This window comes from Neofelis nebulosa, chromosome 13, assembly GCF_028018385.1.
Source record: "Neofelis nebulosa isolate mNeoNeb1 chromosome 13, mNeoNeb1.pri, whole genome shotgun sequence".
NCBI classification, from domain to species: domain Eukaryota; kingdom Metazoa; phylum Chordata; class Mammalia; order Carnivora; family Felidae; genus Neofelis; species Neofelis nebulosa.
The window spans coordinates 21,627,056-21,641,115 of record NC_080794.1 but is presented as its reverse complement, the minus strand read 5'-3'; the positions used below and the strand labels follow the sequence as shown (position 1 = coordinate 21,641,115).

Below are 14,060 nucleotides of genomic sequence, written 5' to 3'. Positions count from 1 at the left end.
GCAGCCAGCCACCCGGCCTTCTCCTCCCGTCTGCCCCACCTGGTGCATACCCACCCCGGAGGCGCCAGCGCCCCCAGTGAACATCAACAGCCCGAGCCCGCTGCCCTAGCGGGGCCTCGCGAAATGCCAGGGACCCTGCCTGGGGATGAGGGCTCGAGGGAGGGGAGAGGTCCAGGACCCAGGGAGCCCAGGCGTGTGGCGGAGTGGGAGTCTGGGGTCTCCCGGCCCCGCCCGCCCGCTCCTGGTTCTCGCATCCACCCACCCAGCCCCCACCCTCCAGTCCCCGGGCGCCAGCCTCCGGTCCCGCCCTCACCGCACACCCCCCCACCCCTCCGTGCGGGTGCGGGTGCCGGTGTGGGTGGTGTCTCAGGAAAGGTGCAAAGCTGGGACGTGGCTTCCAGCCGGTGCAGTGGGATCTGGCCGGGTGCGGGGAGCGGGGAGCGGGGAGCGTGCCCCTCGTGAAGTGCCGGGTGGGGGGGGAGGGGGGGGGTTGTGTGCGGGCTTGGGGTGCGTGGCGGGGCGGGGCGGGGCGGGGCGGGGCCGGGCCAGGCCAGGCCAGGCTGCTTTGCTGGCCCGGGAGGGGCAGAGGGATCCGTGGCTGGGATGTGTTTGGCCCCAGCAGCCGCGCTCCCTGGGGAGAGAGGGACCCAGGGAGGGAGGGGGGGAGGGGCGGCGGGCGCCAAAGGAGAGGTCAAGGAGGCCAAAGGCCAAAGGCCAAAAGCGAAAAAGCCTACAGCACCCGGTATTCCCAGGCGGTCTCCCATCCAAGTACTAACCAGGCCCGACCCTGCTTAGCTTCCGAGATCAGACGAGATCGGGCGCGTTCAGGGTGGTATGGCCGTAGACGCGGGCGGCTGGCGCTGGGCGCCTCAAGAGCCTGCTCCACGCGTCCCCAGCCCAGCGGGTGCGGCGCTTCACCCGTGCACGCGCCTGCCTGCCTGCCTGCCTGCCTGCCGCCGCCCTCCGCCGCGGGCCCCGGGCGGGTGGCGGAGGCCGCGCAAGAGGACCCTGGCAAGGCGCTGAGGCGCAAGCCCCGGCGTTCTCCGATCCCGGGACTCTTGCAGGCCGCTCCCGGCTTGGCCCCACGCCCGCCTCCGCTTCCATCCGGCACCGCACCGGACCGCACGTCACCGCACCAGGTCGGGCTACTCACTGGCAAGAGGGTGGAAGCGAGCGTGGGGCATCCGGCCGGCCGTGCCTTCCGGGGCCCGCCCCGCCGGGGTGTCGGCGCCTCCTCCCCAGCCCCAGGGCGAGCGCAGCCAGCCACCCGGCCTTCTCCTCCCGTCTGCCCCACCTGGTGCATACCCACCCCGGAGGCGCCAGCGCCCCCAGTGAACATCAACAGCCCGAGCCCGCTGCCCTAGCGGGGCCTCGCGAAATGCCAGGGACCCTGCCTGGGGATGAGGGCTCGAGGGAGGGGAGAGGTCCAGGACCCAGGGAGCCCAGGCGTGTGGCGGAGTGGGAGTCTGGGGTCTCGCGGCCCCGCCCGCCCGCTCCTGGTTCTCGCATCCACCCACCCAGCCCCCACCCTCCAGTCCCCGGGCGCCAGCCTCCGGTCCCGCCCTCACCGCACACCCCCCCACCCCTCCGTGCGGGTGCGGGTGCCGGTGTGGGTGGTGTCTCAGGAAAGGTGCAAAGCTGGGACGTGGCTTCCAGCCGGTGCAGTGGGATCTGGCCGGGTGCGGGGAGCGGGGAGCGGGGAGCGTGCCCCTCGTGAAGTGCCGGGTGGGGGGGGAGGGGGGGGGGTTGTGTGCGGGCTTGGGGTGCGTGGCGGGGCGGGGCGGGGCGGGGCCGGGCCAGGCCAGGCCAGGCTGCTTTGCTGGCCCGGGAGGGGCAGAGGGATCCGTGGCTGGGATGTGTTTGGCCCCAGCAGCCGCGCTCCCTGGGGAGAGAGGGACCCAGGGAGGGAGGGGGGGAGGGGCGGCGGGCGCCAAAGGAGAGGTCAAGGAGGCCAAAGGCCAAAGGCCAAAAGCGAAAAAGCCTACAGCACCCGGTATTCCCAGGCGGTCTCCCATCCAAGTACTAACCAGGCCCGACCCTGCTTAGCTTCCGAGATCAGACGAGATCGGGCGCGTTCAGGGTGGTATGGCCGTAGACGCGGGCGGCTGGCGCTGGGCGCCTCAAGAGCCTGCTCCACGCGTCCCCAGCCCAGCGGGTGCGGCGCTTCACCCGTGCACGCGCCTGCCTGCCTGCCTGCCTGCCTGCCGCCGCCCTCCGCCGCGGGCCCCGGGCGGGTGGCGGAGGCCGCGCAAGAGGACCCTGGCAAGGCGCTGAGGCGCAAGCCCCGGCGTTCTCCGATCCCGGGACTCTTGCAGGCCGCTCCCGGCTTGGCCCCACGCCCGCCTCCGCTTCCATCCGGCACCGCACCGGACCGCACGTCACCGCACCAGGTCGGGCTACTCACTGGCAAGAGGGTGGAAGCGAGCGTGGGGCATCCGGCCGGCCGTGCCTTCCGGGGCCCGCCCCGCCGGGGTGTCGGCGCCTCCTCCCCAGCCCCAGGGCGAGCGCAGCCAGCCACCCGGCCTTCTCCTCCCGTCTGCCCCACCTGGTGCATACCCACCCCGGAGGCGCCAGCGCCCCCAGTGAACATCAACAGCCCGAGCCCGCTGCCCTAGCGGGGCCTCGCGAAATGCCAGGGACCCTGCCTGGGGATGAGGGCTCGAGGGAGGGGAGAGGTCCAGGACCCAGGGAGCCCAGGCGTGTGGCGGAGTGGGAGTCTGGGGTCTCGCGGCCCCGCCCGCCCGCTCCTGGTTCTCGCATCCACCCACCCAGCCCCCACCCTCCAGTCCCCGGGCGCCAGCCTCCGGTCCCGCCCTCACCGCACACCCCCCCACCCCTCCGTGCGGGTGCGGGTGCCGGTGTGGGTGGTGTCTCAGGAAAGGTGCAAAGCTGGGACGTGGCTTCCAGCCGGTGCAGTGGGATCTGGCCGGGTGCGGGGAGCGGGGAGCGGGGAGCGTGCCCCTCGTGAAGTGCCGGGTGGGGGGGGAGGGGGGGGGTTGTGTGCGGGCTTGGGGTGCGTGGCGGGGCGGGGCGGGGCGGGGCGGGGCCGGGCCAGGCCAGGCCAGGCTGCTTTGCTGGCCCGGGAGGGGCAGAGGGATCCGTGGCTGGGATGTGTTTGGCCCCAGCAGCCGCGCTCCCTGGGGAGAGAGGGACCCAGGGAGGGAGGGGGGGAGGGGCGGCGGGCGCCAAAGGAGAGGTCAAGGAGGCCAAAGGCCAAAGGCCAAAAGCGAAAAAGCCTACAGCACCCGGTATTCCCAGGCGGTCTCCCATCCAAGTACTAACCAGGCCCGACCCTGCTTAGCTTCCGAGATCAGACGAGATCGGGCGCGTTCAGGGTGGTATGGCCGTAGACGCGGGCGGCTGGCGCTGGGCGCCTCAAGAGCCTGCTCCACGCGTCCCCAGCCCAGCGGGTGCGGCGCTTCACCCGTGCACGCGCCTGCCTGCCTGCCTGCCTGCCGCCGCCCTCCGCCGCGGGCCCCGGGCGGGTGGCGGAGGCCGCGCAAGAGGACCCTGGCAAGGCGCTGAGGCGCAAGCCCCGGCGTTCTCCGATCCCGGGACTCTTGCAGGCCGCTCCCGGCTTGGCCCCACGCCCGCCTCCGCTTCCATCCGGCACCGCACCGGACCGCACGTCACCGCACCAGGTCGGGCTACTCACTGGCAAGAGGGTGGAAGCGAGCGTGGGGCATCCGGCCGGCCGTGCCTTCCGGGGCCCGCCCCGCCGGGGTGTCGGCGCCTCCTCCCCAGCCCCAGGGCGAGCGCAGCCAGCCACCCGGCCTTCTCCTCCCGTCTGCCCCACCTGGTGCATACCCACCCCGGAGGCGCCAGCGCCCCCAGTGAACATCAACAGCCCGAGCCCGCTGCCCTAGCGGGGCCTCGCGAAATGCCAGGGACCCTGCCTGGGGATGAGGGCTCGAGGGAGGGGAGAGGTCCAGGACCCAGGGAGCCCAGGCGTGTGGCGGAGTGGGAGTCTGGGGTCTCGCGGCCCCGCCCGCCCGCTCCTGGTTCTCGCATCCACCCACCCAGCCCCCACCCTCCAGTCCCCGGGCGCCAGCCTCCGGTCCCGCCCTCACCGCACACCCCCCCACCCCTCCGTGCGGGTGCGGGTGCCGGTGTGGGTGGTGTCTCAGGAAAGGTGCAAAGCTGGGACGTGGCTTCCAGCCGGTGCAGTGGGATCTGGCCGGGTGCGGGGAGCGGGGAGCGGGGAGCGTGCCCCTCGTGAAGTGCCGGGTGGGGGGGGAGGGGGGGATTGTGTGCGGGCTTGGGGTGCGTGGCGGGGCGGGGCGGGGCGGGGCCGGGCCAGGCCAGGCCAGGCTGCTTTGCTGGCCCGGGAGGGGCAGAGGGATCCGTGGCTGGGATGTGTTTGGCCCCAGCAGCCGCGCTCCCTGGGGAGAGAGGGACCCAGGGAGGGAGGGGGGGAGGGGCGGCGGGCGCCAAAGGAGAGGTCAAGGAGGCCAAAGGCCAAAGGCCAAAAGCGAAAAAGCCTACAGCACCCGGTATTCCCAGGCGGTCTCCCATCCAAGTACTAACCAGGCCCGACCCTGCTTAGCTTCCGAGATCAGACGAGATCGGGCGCGTTCAGGGTGGTATGGCCGTAGACGCGGGCGGCTGGCGCTGGGCGCCTCAAGAGCCTGCTCCACGCGTCCCCAGCCCAGCGGGTGCGGCGCTTCACCCGTGCACGCGCCTGCCTGCCTGCCTGCCTGCCTGCCGCCGCCCTCCGCCGCGGGCCCCGGGCGGGTGGCGGAGGCCGCGCAAGAGGACCCTGGCAAGGCGCTGAGGCGCAAGCCCCGGCGTTCTCCGATCCCGGGACTCTTGCAGGCCGCTCCCGGCTTGGCCCCACGCCCGCCTCCGCTTCCATCCGGCACCGCACCGGACCGCACGTCACCGCACCAGGTCGGGCTACTCACTGGCAAGAGGGTGGAAGCGAGCGTGGGGCATCCGGCCGGCCGTGCCTTCCGGGGCCCGCCCCGCCGGGGTGTCGGCGCCTCCTCCCCAGCCCCAGGGCGAGCGCAGCCAGCCACCCGGCCTTCTCCTCCCGTCTGCCCCACCTGGTGCATACCCACCCCGGAGGCGCCAGCGCCCCCAGTGAACATCAACAGCCCGAGCCCGCTGCCCTAGCGGGGCCTCGCGAAATGCCAGGGACCCTGCCTGGGGATGAGGGCTCGAGGGAGGGGAGAGGTCCAGGACCCAGGGAGCCCAGGCGTGTGGCGGAGTGGGAGTCTGGGGTCTCGCGGCCCCGCCCGCCCGCTCCTGGTTCTCGCATCCACCCACCCAGCCCCCACCCTCCAGTCCCCGGGCGCCAGCCTCCGGTCCCGCCCTCACCGCACACCCCCCCACCCCTCCGTGCGGGTGCGGGTGCCGGTGTGGGTGGTGTCTCAGGAAAGGTGCAAAGCTGGGACGTGGCTTCCAGCCGGTGCAGTGGGATCTGGCCGGGTGCGGGGAGCGGGGAGCGGGGAGCGTGCCCCTCGTGAAGTGCCGGGTGGGGGGGGAGGGGGGGGGTTGTGTGCGGGCTTGGGGTGCGTGGCGGGGCGGGGCGGGGCGGGGCCGGGCCAGGCCAGGCCAGGCTGCTTTGCTGGCCCGGGAGGGGCAGAGGGATCCGTGGCTGGGATGTGTTTGGCCCCAGCAGCCGCGCTCCCTGGGGAGAGAGGGACCCAGGGAGGGAGGGGGGGAGGGGCGGCGGGCGCCAAAGGAGAGGTCAAGGAGGCCAAAGGCCAAAGGCCAAAAGCGAAAAAGCCTACAGCACCCGGTATTCCCAGGCGGTCTCCCATCCAAGTACTAACCAGGCCCGACCCTGCTTAGCTTCCGAGATCAGACGAGATCGGGCGCGTTCAGGGTGGTATGGCCGTAGACGCGGGCGGCTGGCGCTGGGCGCCTCAAGAGCCTGCTCCACGCGTCCCCAGCCCAGCGGGTGCGGCGCTTCACCCGTGCACGCGCCTGCCTGCCTGCCTGCCTGCCTGCCGCCGCCCTCCGCCGCGGGCCCCGGGCGGGTGGCGGAGGCCGCGCAAGAGGACCCTGGCAAGGCGCTGAGGCGCAAGCCCCGGCGTTCTCCGATCCCGGGACTCTTGCAGGCCGCTCCCGGCTTGGCCCCACGCCCGCCTCCGCTTCCATCCGGCACCGCACCGGACCGCACGTCACCGCACCAGGTCGGGCTACTCACTGGCAAGAGGGTGGAAGCGAGCGTGGGGCATCCGGCCGGCCGTGCCTTCCGGGGCCCGCCCCGCCGGGGTGTCGGCGCCTCCTCCCCAGCCCCAGGGCGAGCGCAGCCAGCCACCCGGCCTTCTCCTCCCGTCTGCCCCACCTGGTGCATACCCACCCCGGAGGCGCCAGCGCCCCCAGTGAACATCAACAGCCCGAGCCCGCTGCCCTAGCGGGGCCTCGCGAAATGCCAGGGACCCTGCCTGGGGATGAGGGCTCGAGGGAGGGGAGAGGTCCAGGACCCAGGGAGCCCAGGCGTGTGGCGGAGTGGGAGTCTGGGGTCTCGCGGCCCCGCCCGCCCGCTCCTGGTTCTCGCATCCACCCACCCAGCCCCCACCCTCCAGTCCCCGGGCGCCAGCCTCCGGTCCCGCCCTCACCGCACACCCCCCCACCCCTCCGTGCGGGTGCGGGTGCCGGTGTGGGTGGTGTCTCAGGAAAGGTGCAAAGCTGGGACGTGGCTTCCAGCAGGTGCAGTGGGATCTGGCCGGGTGCGGGGAGCGGGGAGCGGGGAGCGTGCCCCTCGTGAAGTGCCGGGTGGGGGGGGAGGGGGGGGGTTGTGTGCGGGCTTGGGGTGCGTGGCGGGGCGGGGCGGGGCGGGGCCGGGCCAGGCCAGGCCAGGCTGCTTTGCTGGCCCGGGAGGGGCAGAGGGATCCGTGGCTGGGATGTGTTTGGCCCCAGCAGCCGCGCTCCCTGGGGAGAGAGGGACCCAGGGAGGGAGGGGGGGAGGGGCGGCGGGCGCCAAAGGAGAGGTCAAGGAGGCCAAAGGCCAAAGGCCAAAAGCGAAAAAGCCTACAGCACCCGGTATTCCCAGGCGGTCTCCCATCCAAGTACTAACCAGGCCCGACCCTGCTTAGCTTCCGAGATCAGACGAGATCGGGCGCGTTCAGGGTGGTATGGCCGTAGACGCGGGCGGCTGGCGCTGGGCGCCTCAAGAGCCTGCTCCACGCGTCCCCAGCCCAGCGGGTGCGGCGCTTCACCCGTGCACGCGCCTGCCTGCCTGCCTGCCTGCCGCCGCCCTCCGCCGCGGGCCCCGGGCGGGTGGCGGAGGCCGCGCAAGAGGACCCTGGCAAGGCGCTGAGGCGCAAGCCCCGGCGTTCTCCGATCCCGGGACTCTTGCAGGCCGCTCCCGGCTTGGCCCCACGCCCGCCTCCGCTTCCATCCGGCACCGCACCGGACCGCACGTCACCGCACCAGGTCGGGCTACTCACTGGCAAGAGGGTGGAAGCGAGCGTGGGGCATCCGGCCGGCCGTGCCTTCCGGGGCCCGCCCCGCCGGGGTGTCGGCGCCTCCTCCCCAGCCCCAGGGCGAGCGCAGCCAGCCACCCGGCCTTCTCCTCCCGTCTGCCCCACCTGGTGCATACCCACCCCGGAGGCGCCAGCGCCCCCAGTGAACATCAACAGCCCGAGCCCGCTGCCCTAGCGGGGCCTCGCGAAATGCCAGGGACCCTGCCTGGGGATGAGGGCTCGAGGGAGGGGAGAGGTCCAGGACCCAGGGAGCCCAGGCGTGTGGCGGAGTGGGAGTCTGGGGTCTCGCGGCCCCGCCCGCCCGCTCCTGGTTCTCGCATCCACCCACCCAGCCCCCACCCTCCAGTCCCCGGGCGCCAGCCTCCGGTCCCGCCCTCACCGCACACCCCCCCCACCCCTCCGTGCGGGTGCGGGTGCCGGTGTGGGTGGTGTCTCAGGAAAGGTGCAAAGCTGGGACGTGGCTTCCAGCCGGTGCAGTGGGATCTGGCCGGGTGCGGGGAGCGGGGAGCGTGCACCTCGTGAAGTGCCGGGTGGGGGGGGAGGGGGGGGGTTGTGTGCGGGCTTGGGGTGCGTGGCGGGGCGGGGCGGGGCGGGGCCGGGCCAGGCCAGGCCAGGCTGCTTTGCTGGCCCGGGAGGGGCAGAGGGATCCGTGGCTGGGATGTGTTTGGCCCCAGCAGCCGCGCTCCCTGGGGAGAGAGGGACCCAGGGAGGGAGGGGGGAGGGGCGGCGGGCGCCAAAGGAGAGGTCAAGGAGGCCAAAGGCCAAAGGCCAAAAGCGAAAAAGCCTACAGCACCCGGTATTCCCAGGCGGTCTCCCATCCAAGTACTAACCAGGCCCGACCCTGCTTAGCTTCCGAGATCAGACGAGATCGGGCGCGTTCAGGGTGGTATGGCCGTAGACGCGGGCGGCTGGCGCTGGGCGCCTCAAGAGCCTGCTCCACGCGTCCCCAGCCCAGCGGGTGCGGCGCTTCACCCGTGCACGCACCTGCCTGCCTGCCTGCCTGCCGCCGCCCTCCGCCGCGGGCCCCGGGCGGGTGGCGGAGGCCGCGCAAGAGGACCCTGGCAAGGCGCTGAGGCGCAAGCCCCGGCGTTCTCCGATCCCGGGACTCTTGCAGGCCGCTCCCGGCTTGGCCCCACGCCCGCCTCCGCTTCCATCCGGCACCGCACCGGACCGCACGTCACCGCACCAGGTCGGGCTACTCACTGGCAAGAGGGTGGAAGCGAGCGTGGGGCATCCGGCCGGCCGTGCCTTCCGGGGCCCGCCCCGCCGGGGTGTCGGCGCCTCCTCCCCAGCCCCAGGGCGAGCGCAGCCAGCCACCCGGCCTTCTCCTCCCGTCTGCCCCACCTGGTGCATACCCACCCCGGAGGCGCCAGCGCCCCCAGTGAACATCAACAGCCCGAGCCCGCTGCCCTAGCGGGGCCTCGCGAAATGCCAGGGACCCTGCCTGGGGATGAGGGCTCGAGGGAGGGGAGAGGTCCAGGACCCAGGGAGCCCAGGCGTGTGGCGGAGTGGGAGTCTGGGGTCTCGCGGCCCCGCCCGCCCGCTCCTGGTTCTCGCATCCACCCACCCAGCCCCCACCCTCCAGTCCCCGGGCGCCAGCCTCCGGTCCCGCCCTCACCGCACACCCCCCCCACCCCTCCGTGCGGGTGCGGGTGCCGGTGTGGGTGGTGTCTCAGGAAAGGTGCAAAGCTGGGACGTGGCTTCCAGCCGGTGCAGTGGGATCTGGCCGGGTGCGGGGAGCGGGGAGCGTGCCCCTCGTGAAGTGCCGGGTGGGGGGGGAGGGGGGGGGTTGTGTGCGGGCTTGGGGTGCGTGGCGGGGCGGGGCGGGGCGGGGCCGGGCCAGGCCAGGCCAGGCTGCTTTGCTGGCCCGGGAGGGGCAGAGGGATCCGTGGCTAGGATGTGTTTGGCCCCAGCAGCCGCGCTCCCTGGGGAGAGAGGGACCCAGGGAGGGAGGGGGGAGGGGCGGCGGGCGCCAAAGGAGAGGTCAAGGAGGCCAAAGGCCAAAGGCCAAAAGCGAAAAAGCCTACAGCACCCGGTATTCCCAGGCGGTCTCCCATCCAAGTACTAACCAGGCCCGACCCTGCTTAGCTTCCGAGATCAGACGAGATCGGGCGCGTTCAGGGTGGTATGGCCGTAGACGCGGGCGGCTGGCGCTGGGCGCCTCAAGAGCCTGCTCCACGCGTCCCCAGCCCAGCGGGTGCGGCGCTTCACCCGTGCACGCACCTGCCTGCCTGCCTGCCTGCCTGCCGCCGCCCTCCGCCGCGGGCCCCGGGCGGGTGGTGGAGGCCGCGCAAGAGGACCCTGGCAAGGCGCTGAGGCGCAAGCCCCGGCGTTCTCCGATCCCGGGACTCTTGCAGGCCGCTCCCGGCTTGGCCCCACGCCCGCCTCCGCTTCCATCCGGCACCGCACCGGACCGCACGTCACCGCACCAGGTCGGGCTACTCACTGGCAAGAGGGTGGAAGCGAGCGTGGGGCATCCGGCCGGCCGTGCCTTCCGGGGCCCGCCCCGCCGGGGTGTCGGCGCCTCCTCCCCAGCCCCAGGGCGAGCGCAGCCAGCCACCCGGCCTTCTCCTCCCGTCTGCCCCACCTGGTGCATACCCACCCCGGAGGCGCCAGCGCCCCCAGTGAACATCAACAGCCCGAGCCCGCTGCCCTAGCGGGGCCTCGCGAAATGCCAGGGACCCTGCCTGGGGATGAGGGCTCGAGGGAGGGGAGAGGTCCAGGACCCAGGGAGCCCAGGCGTGTGGCGGAGTGGGAGTCTGGGGTCTCGCGGCCCCGCCCGCCCGCTCCTGGTTCTCGCATCCACCCACCCAGCCCCCACCCTCCAGTCCCCGGGCGCCAGCCTCCGGTCCCGCCCTCACCGCACACCCCCCCACCCCTCCGTGCGGGTGCGGGTGCCGGTGTGGGTGGTGTCTCAGGAAAGGTGCAAAGCTGGGACGTGGCTTCCAGCCGGTGCAGTGGGATCTGGCCGGGTGCGGGGAGCGGGGAGCGGGGAGCGTGCCCCTCGTGAAGTGCCGGGTGGGGGGGGAGGGGGGGGGTTGTGTGCGGGCTTGGGGTGCGTGGCGGGGCGGGGCGGGGCGGGGCCGGGCCAGGCCAGGCCAGGCTGCTTTGCTGGCCCGGGAGGGGCAGAGGGATCCGTGGCTGGGATGTGTTTGGCCCCAGCAGCCGCGCTCCCTGGGGAGAGAGGGACCCAGGGAGGGAGGGGGGGAGGGGCGGCGGGCGCCAAAGGAGAGGTCAAGGAGGCCAAAGGCCAAAGGCCAAAAGCGAAAAAGCCTACAGCACCCGGTATTCCCAGGCGGTCTCCCATCCAAGTACTAACCAGGCCCGACCCTGCTTAGCTTCCGAGATCAGACGAGATCGGGCGCGTTCAGGGTGGTATGGCCGTAGACGCGGGCGGCTGGCGCTGGGCGCCTCAAGAGCCTGCTCCACGCGTCCCCAGCCCAGCGGGTGCGGCGCTTCACCCGTGCACGCGCCTGCCTGCCTGCCTGCCTGCCTGCCGCCGCCCTCCGCCGCGGGCCCCGGGCGGGTGGCGGAGGCCGCGCAAGAGGACCCTGGCAAGGCGCTGAGGCGCAAGCCCCGGCGTTCTCCGATCCCGGGACTCTTGCAGGCCGCTCCCGGCTTGGCCCCACGCCCGCCTCCGCTTCCATCCGGCACCGCACCGGACCGCACGTCACCGCACCAGGTCGGGCTACTCACTGGCAAGAGGGTGGAAGCGAGCGTGGGGCATCCGGCCGGCCGTGCCTTCCGGGGCCCGCCCCGCCGGGGTGTCGGCGCCTCCTCCCCAGCCCCAGGGCGAGCGCAGCCAGCCACCCGGCCTTCTCCTCCCGTCTGCCCCACCTGGTGCATACCCACCCCGGAGGCGCCAGCGCCCCCAGTGAACATCAACAGCCCGAGCCCGCTGCCCTAGCGGGGCCTCGCGAAATGCCAGGGACCCTGCCTGGGGATGAGGGCTCGAGGGAGGGGAGAGGTCCAGGACCCAGGGAGCCCAGGCGTGTGGCGGAGTGGGAGTCTGGGGTCTCGCGGCCCCGCCCGCCCGCTCCTGGTTCTCGCATCCACCCACCCAGCCCCCACCCTCCAGTCCCCGGGCGCCAGCCTCCGGTCCCGCCCTCACCGCACACCCCCCCACCCCTCCGTGCGGGTGCGGGTGCCGGTGTGGGTGGTGTCTCAGGAAAGGTGCAAAGCTGGGACGTGGCTTCCAGCCGGTGCAGTGGGATCTGGCCGGGTGCGGGGAGCGGGGAGCGGGGAGCGTGCCCCTCGTGAAGTGCCGGGTGGGGGGGGAGGGGGGGATTGTGTGCGGGCTTGGGGTGCGTGGCGGGGCGGGGCGGGGCGGGGCCGGGCCAGGCCAGGCCAGGCTGCTTTGCTGGCCCGGGAGGGGCAGAGGGATCCGTGGCTGGGATGTGTTTGGCCCCAGCAGCCGCGCTCCCTGGGGAGAGAGGGACCCAGGGAGGGAGGGGGGGAGGGGCGGCGGGCGCCAAAGGAGAGGTCAAGGAGGCCAAAGGCCAAAGGCCAAAAGCGAAAAAGCCTACAGCACCCGGTATTCCCAGGCGGTCTCCCATCCAAGTACTAACCAGGCCCGACCCTGCTTAGCTTCCGAGATCAGACGAGATCGGGCGCGTTCAGGGTGGTATGGCCGTAGACGCGGGCGGCTGGCGCTGGGCGCCTCAAGAGCCTGCTCCACGCGTCCCCAGCCCAGCGGGTGCGGCGCTTCACCCGTGCACGCACCTGCCTGCCTGCCTGCCTGCCTGCCGCCGCCCTCCGCCGCGGGCCCCGGGCGGGTGGTGGAGGCCGCGCAAGAGGACCCTGGCAAGGCGCTGAGGCGCAAGCCCCGGCGTTCTCCGATCCCGGGACTCTTGCAGGCCGCTCCCGGCTTGGCCCCACGCCCGCCTCCGCTTCCATCCGGCACCGCACCGGACCGCACGTCACCGCACCAGGTCGGGCTACTCACTGGCAAGAGGGTGGAAGCGAGCGTGGGGCATCCGGCCGGCCGTGCCTTCCGGGGCCCGCCCCGCCGGGGTGTCGGCGCCTCCTCCCCAGCCCCAGGGCGAGCGCAGCCAGCCACCCGGCCTTCTCCTCCCGTCTGCCCCACCTGGTGCATACCCACCCCGGAGGCGCCAGCGCCCCCAGTGAACATCAACAGCCCGAGCCCGCTGCCCTAGCGGGGCCTCGCGAAATGCCAGGGACCCTGCCTGGGGATGAGGGCTCGAGGGAGGGGAGAGGTCCAGGACCCAGGGAGCCCAGGCGTGTGGCGGAGTGGGAGTCTGGGGTCTCGCGGCCCCGCCCGCCCGCTCCTGGTTCTCGCATCCACCCACCCAGCCCCCACCCTCCAGTCCCCGGGCGCCAGCCTCCGGTCCCGCCCTCACCGCACACCCCCCCACCCCTCCGTGCGGGTGCGGGTGCCGGTGTGGGTGGTGTCTCAGGAAAGGTGCAAAGCTGGGACGTGGCTTCCAGCCGGTGCAGTGGGATCTGGCCGGGTGCGGGGAGCGGGGAGCGGGGAGCGTGCCCCTCGTGAAGTGCCGGGTGGGGGGGGAGGGGGGGGGTGTGTGCGGGCTTGGGGTGCGTGGCGGGGCGGGGCGGGGCCGGGCCAGGCCAGGCCAGGCTGCTTTGCTGGCCCGGGAGGGGCAGAGGGATCCGTGGCTGGGATGTGTTTGGCCCCAGCAGCCGCGCTCCCTGGGGAGAGAGGGACCCAGGGAGGGAGGGGGGGAGGGGCGGCGGGCGCCAAAGGAGAGGTCAAGGAGGCCAAAGGCCAAAGGCCAAAAGCGAAAAAGCCTACAGCACCCGGTATTCCCAGGCGGTCTCCCATCCAAGTACTAACCAGGCCCGACCCTGCTTAGCTTCCGAGATCAGACGAGATCGGGCGCGTTCAGGGTGGTATGGCCGTAGACGCGGGCGGCTGGCGCTGGGCGCCTCAAGAGCCTGCTCCACGCGTCCCCAGCCCAGCGGGTGCGGCGCTTCACCCGTGCACGCGCCTGCCTGCCTGCCTGCCTGCCTGCCGCCGCCCTCCGCCGCGGGCCCCGGGCGGGTGGCGGAGGCCGCGCAAGAGGACCCTGGCAAGGCGCTGAGGCGCAAGCCCCGGCGTTCTCCGATCCCGGGACTCTTGCAGGCCGCTCCCGGCTTGGCCCCACGCCCGCCTCCGCTTCCATCCGGCACCGCACCGGACCGCACGTCACCGCACCAGGTCGGGCTACTCACTGGCAAGAGGGTGGAAGCGAGCGTGGGGCATCCGGCCGGCCGTGCCTTCCGGGGCCCGCCCCGCCGGGGTGTCGGCGCCTCCTCCCCAGCCCCAGGGCGAGCGCAGCCAGCCACCCGGCCTTCTCCTCCCGTCTGCCCCACCTGGTGCATACCCACCCCGGAGGCGCCAGCGCCCCCAGTGAACATCAACAGCCCGAGCCCGCTGCCCTAGCGGGGCCTCGCGAAATGCCAGGGACCCTGCCTGGGGATGAGGGCTCGAGGGAGGGGAGAGGTCCAGGACCCAGGGAGCCCAGGCGTGTGGCGGAGTGGGAGTCTGGGGTCTCGCGGCCCCGCCCGCCCGCTCCTGGTTCTCGCATCCACCCACCCAGCCCCCACCCTCCAGTCCCCGGGCGCCAGCCTCCGGTCCCGCCCTCACCGCACACCCCCCCACCCCTC

The 14,060-nt window shown here is 73.6% G+C and overlaps 11 non-coding genes across 11 annotated transcripts; all 11 read right to left on the bottom strand.

Moving 5' to 3' along the window:
• Positions 1-727: 727 nt before the first annotated feature.
• On the bottom strand, positions 728-846 carry LOC131494024 (5S ribosomal RNA). Its single transcript, XR_009253095.1, has one exon. It is a non-coding gene; the product is annotated as a 5S ribosomal RNA (ribosomal RNA).
• Positions 847-1,978: 1,132 nt separating this feature from the next.
• LOC131494023 (5S ribosomal RNA) lies at positions 1,979-2,097 on the bottom strand. The gene has a single exon (XR_009253094.1). It is a non-coding gene; the product is annotated as a 5S ribosomal RNA (ribosomal RNA).
• A 1,136-nt stretch (positions 2,098-3,233) lies between these two features.
• On the bottom strand, positions 3,234-3,352 carry LOC131494022 (5S ribosomal RNA). The gene has a single exon (XR_009253093.1). It is a non-coding gene; the product is annotated as a 5S ribosomal RNA (ribosomal RNA).
• A 1,126-nt stretch (positions 3,353-4,478) lies between these two features.
• On the bottom strand, positions 4,479-4,597 carry LOC131494021 (5S ribosomal RNA). Its single transcript, XR_009253092.1, has one exon. It is a non-coding gene; the product is annotated as a 5S ribosomal RNA (ribosomal RNA).
• A 1,131-nt stretch (positions 4,598-5,728) lies between these two features.
• On the bottom strand, positions 5,729-5,847 carry LOC131494020 (5S ribosomal RNA). Its single transcript, XR_009253091.1, has one exon. It is a non-coding gene; the product is annotated as a 5S ribosomal RNA (ribosomal RNA).
• Positions 5,848-6,978: 1,131 nt separating this feature from the next.
• LOC131494019 (5S ribosomal RNA) lies at positions 6,979-7,097 on the bottom strand. Its single transcript, XR_009253090.1, has one exon. It is a non-coding gene; the product is annotated as a 5S ribosomal RNA (ribosomal RNA).
• A 1,120-nt stretch (positions 7,098-8,217) lies between these two features.
• LOC131494018 (5S ribosomal RNA) lies at positions 8,218-8,336 on the bottom strand. The gene has a single exon (XR_009253089.1). It is a non-coding gene; the product is annotated as a 5S ribosomal RNA (ribosomal RNA).
• Positions 8,337-9,456: 1,120 nt separating this feature from the next.
• Positions 9,457-9,575, bottom strand: LOC131494016 (5S ribosomal RNA). The gene has a single exon (XR_009253087.1). It is a non-coding gene; the product is annotated as a 5S ribosomal RNA (ribosomal RNA).
• A 1,131-nt stretch (positions 9,576-10,706) lies between these two features.
• LOC131494015 (5S ribosomal RNA) lies at positions 10,707-10,825 on the bottom strand. Its single transcript, XR_009253086.1, has one exon. It is a non-coding gene; the product is annotated as a 5S ribosomal RNA (ribosomal RNA).
• A 1,130-nt stretch (positions 10,826-11,955) lies between these two features.
• Positions 11,956-12,074, bottom strand: LOC131494014 (5S ribosomal RNA). The gene has a single exon (XR_009253085.1). It is a non-coding gene; the product is annotated as a 5S ribosomal RNA (ribosomal RNA).
• A 1,125-nt stretch (positions 12,075-13,199) lies between these two features.
• LOC131494013 (5S ribosomal RNA) lies at positions 13,200-13,318 on the bottom strand. The gene has a single exon (XR_009253084.1). It is a non-coding gene; the product is annotated as a 5S ribosomal RNA (ribosomal RNA).
• Positions 13,319-14,060: the final 742 nt, after the last annotated feature.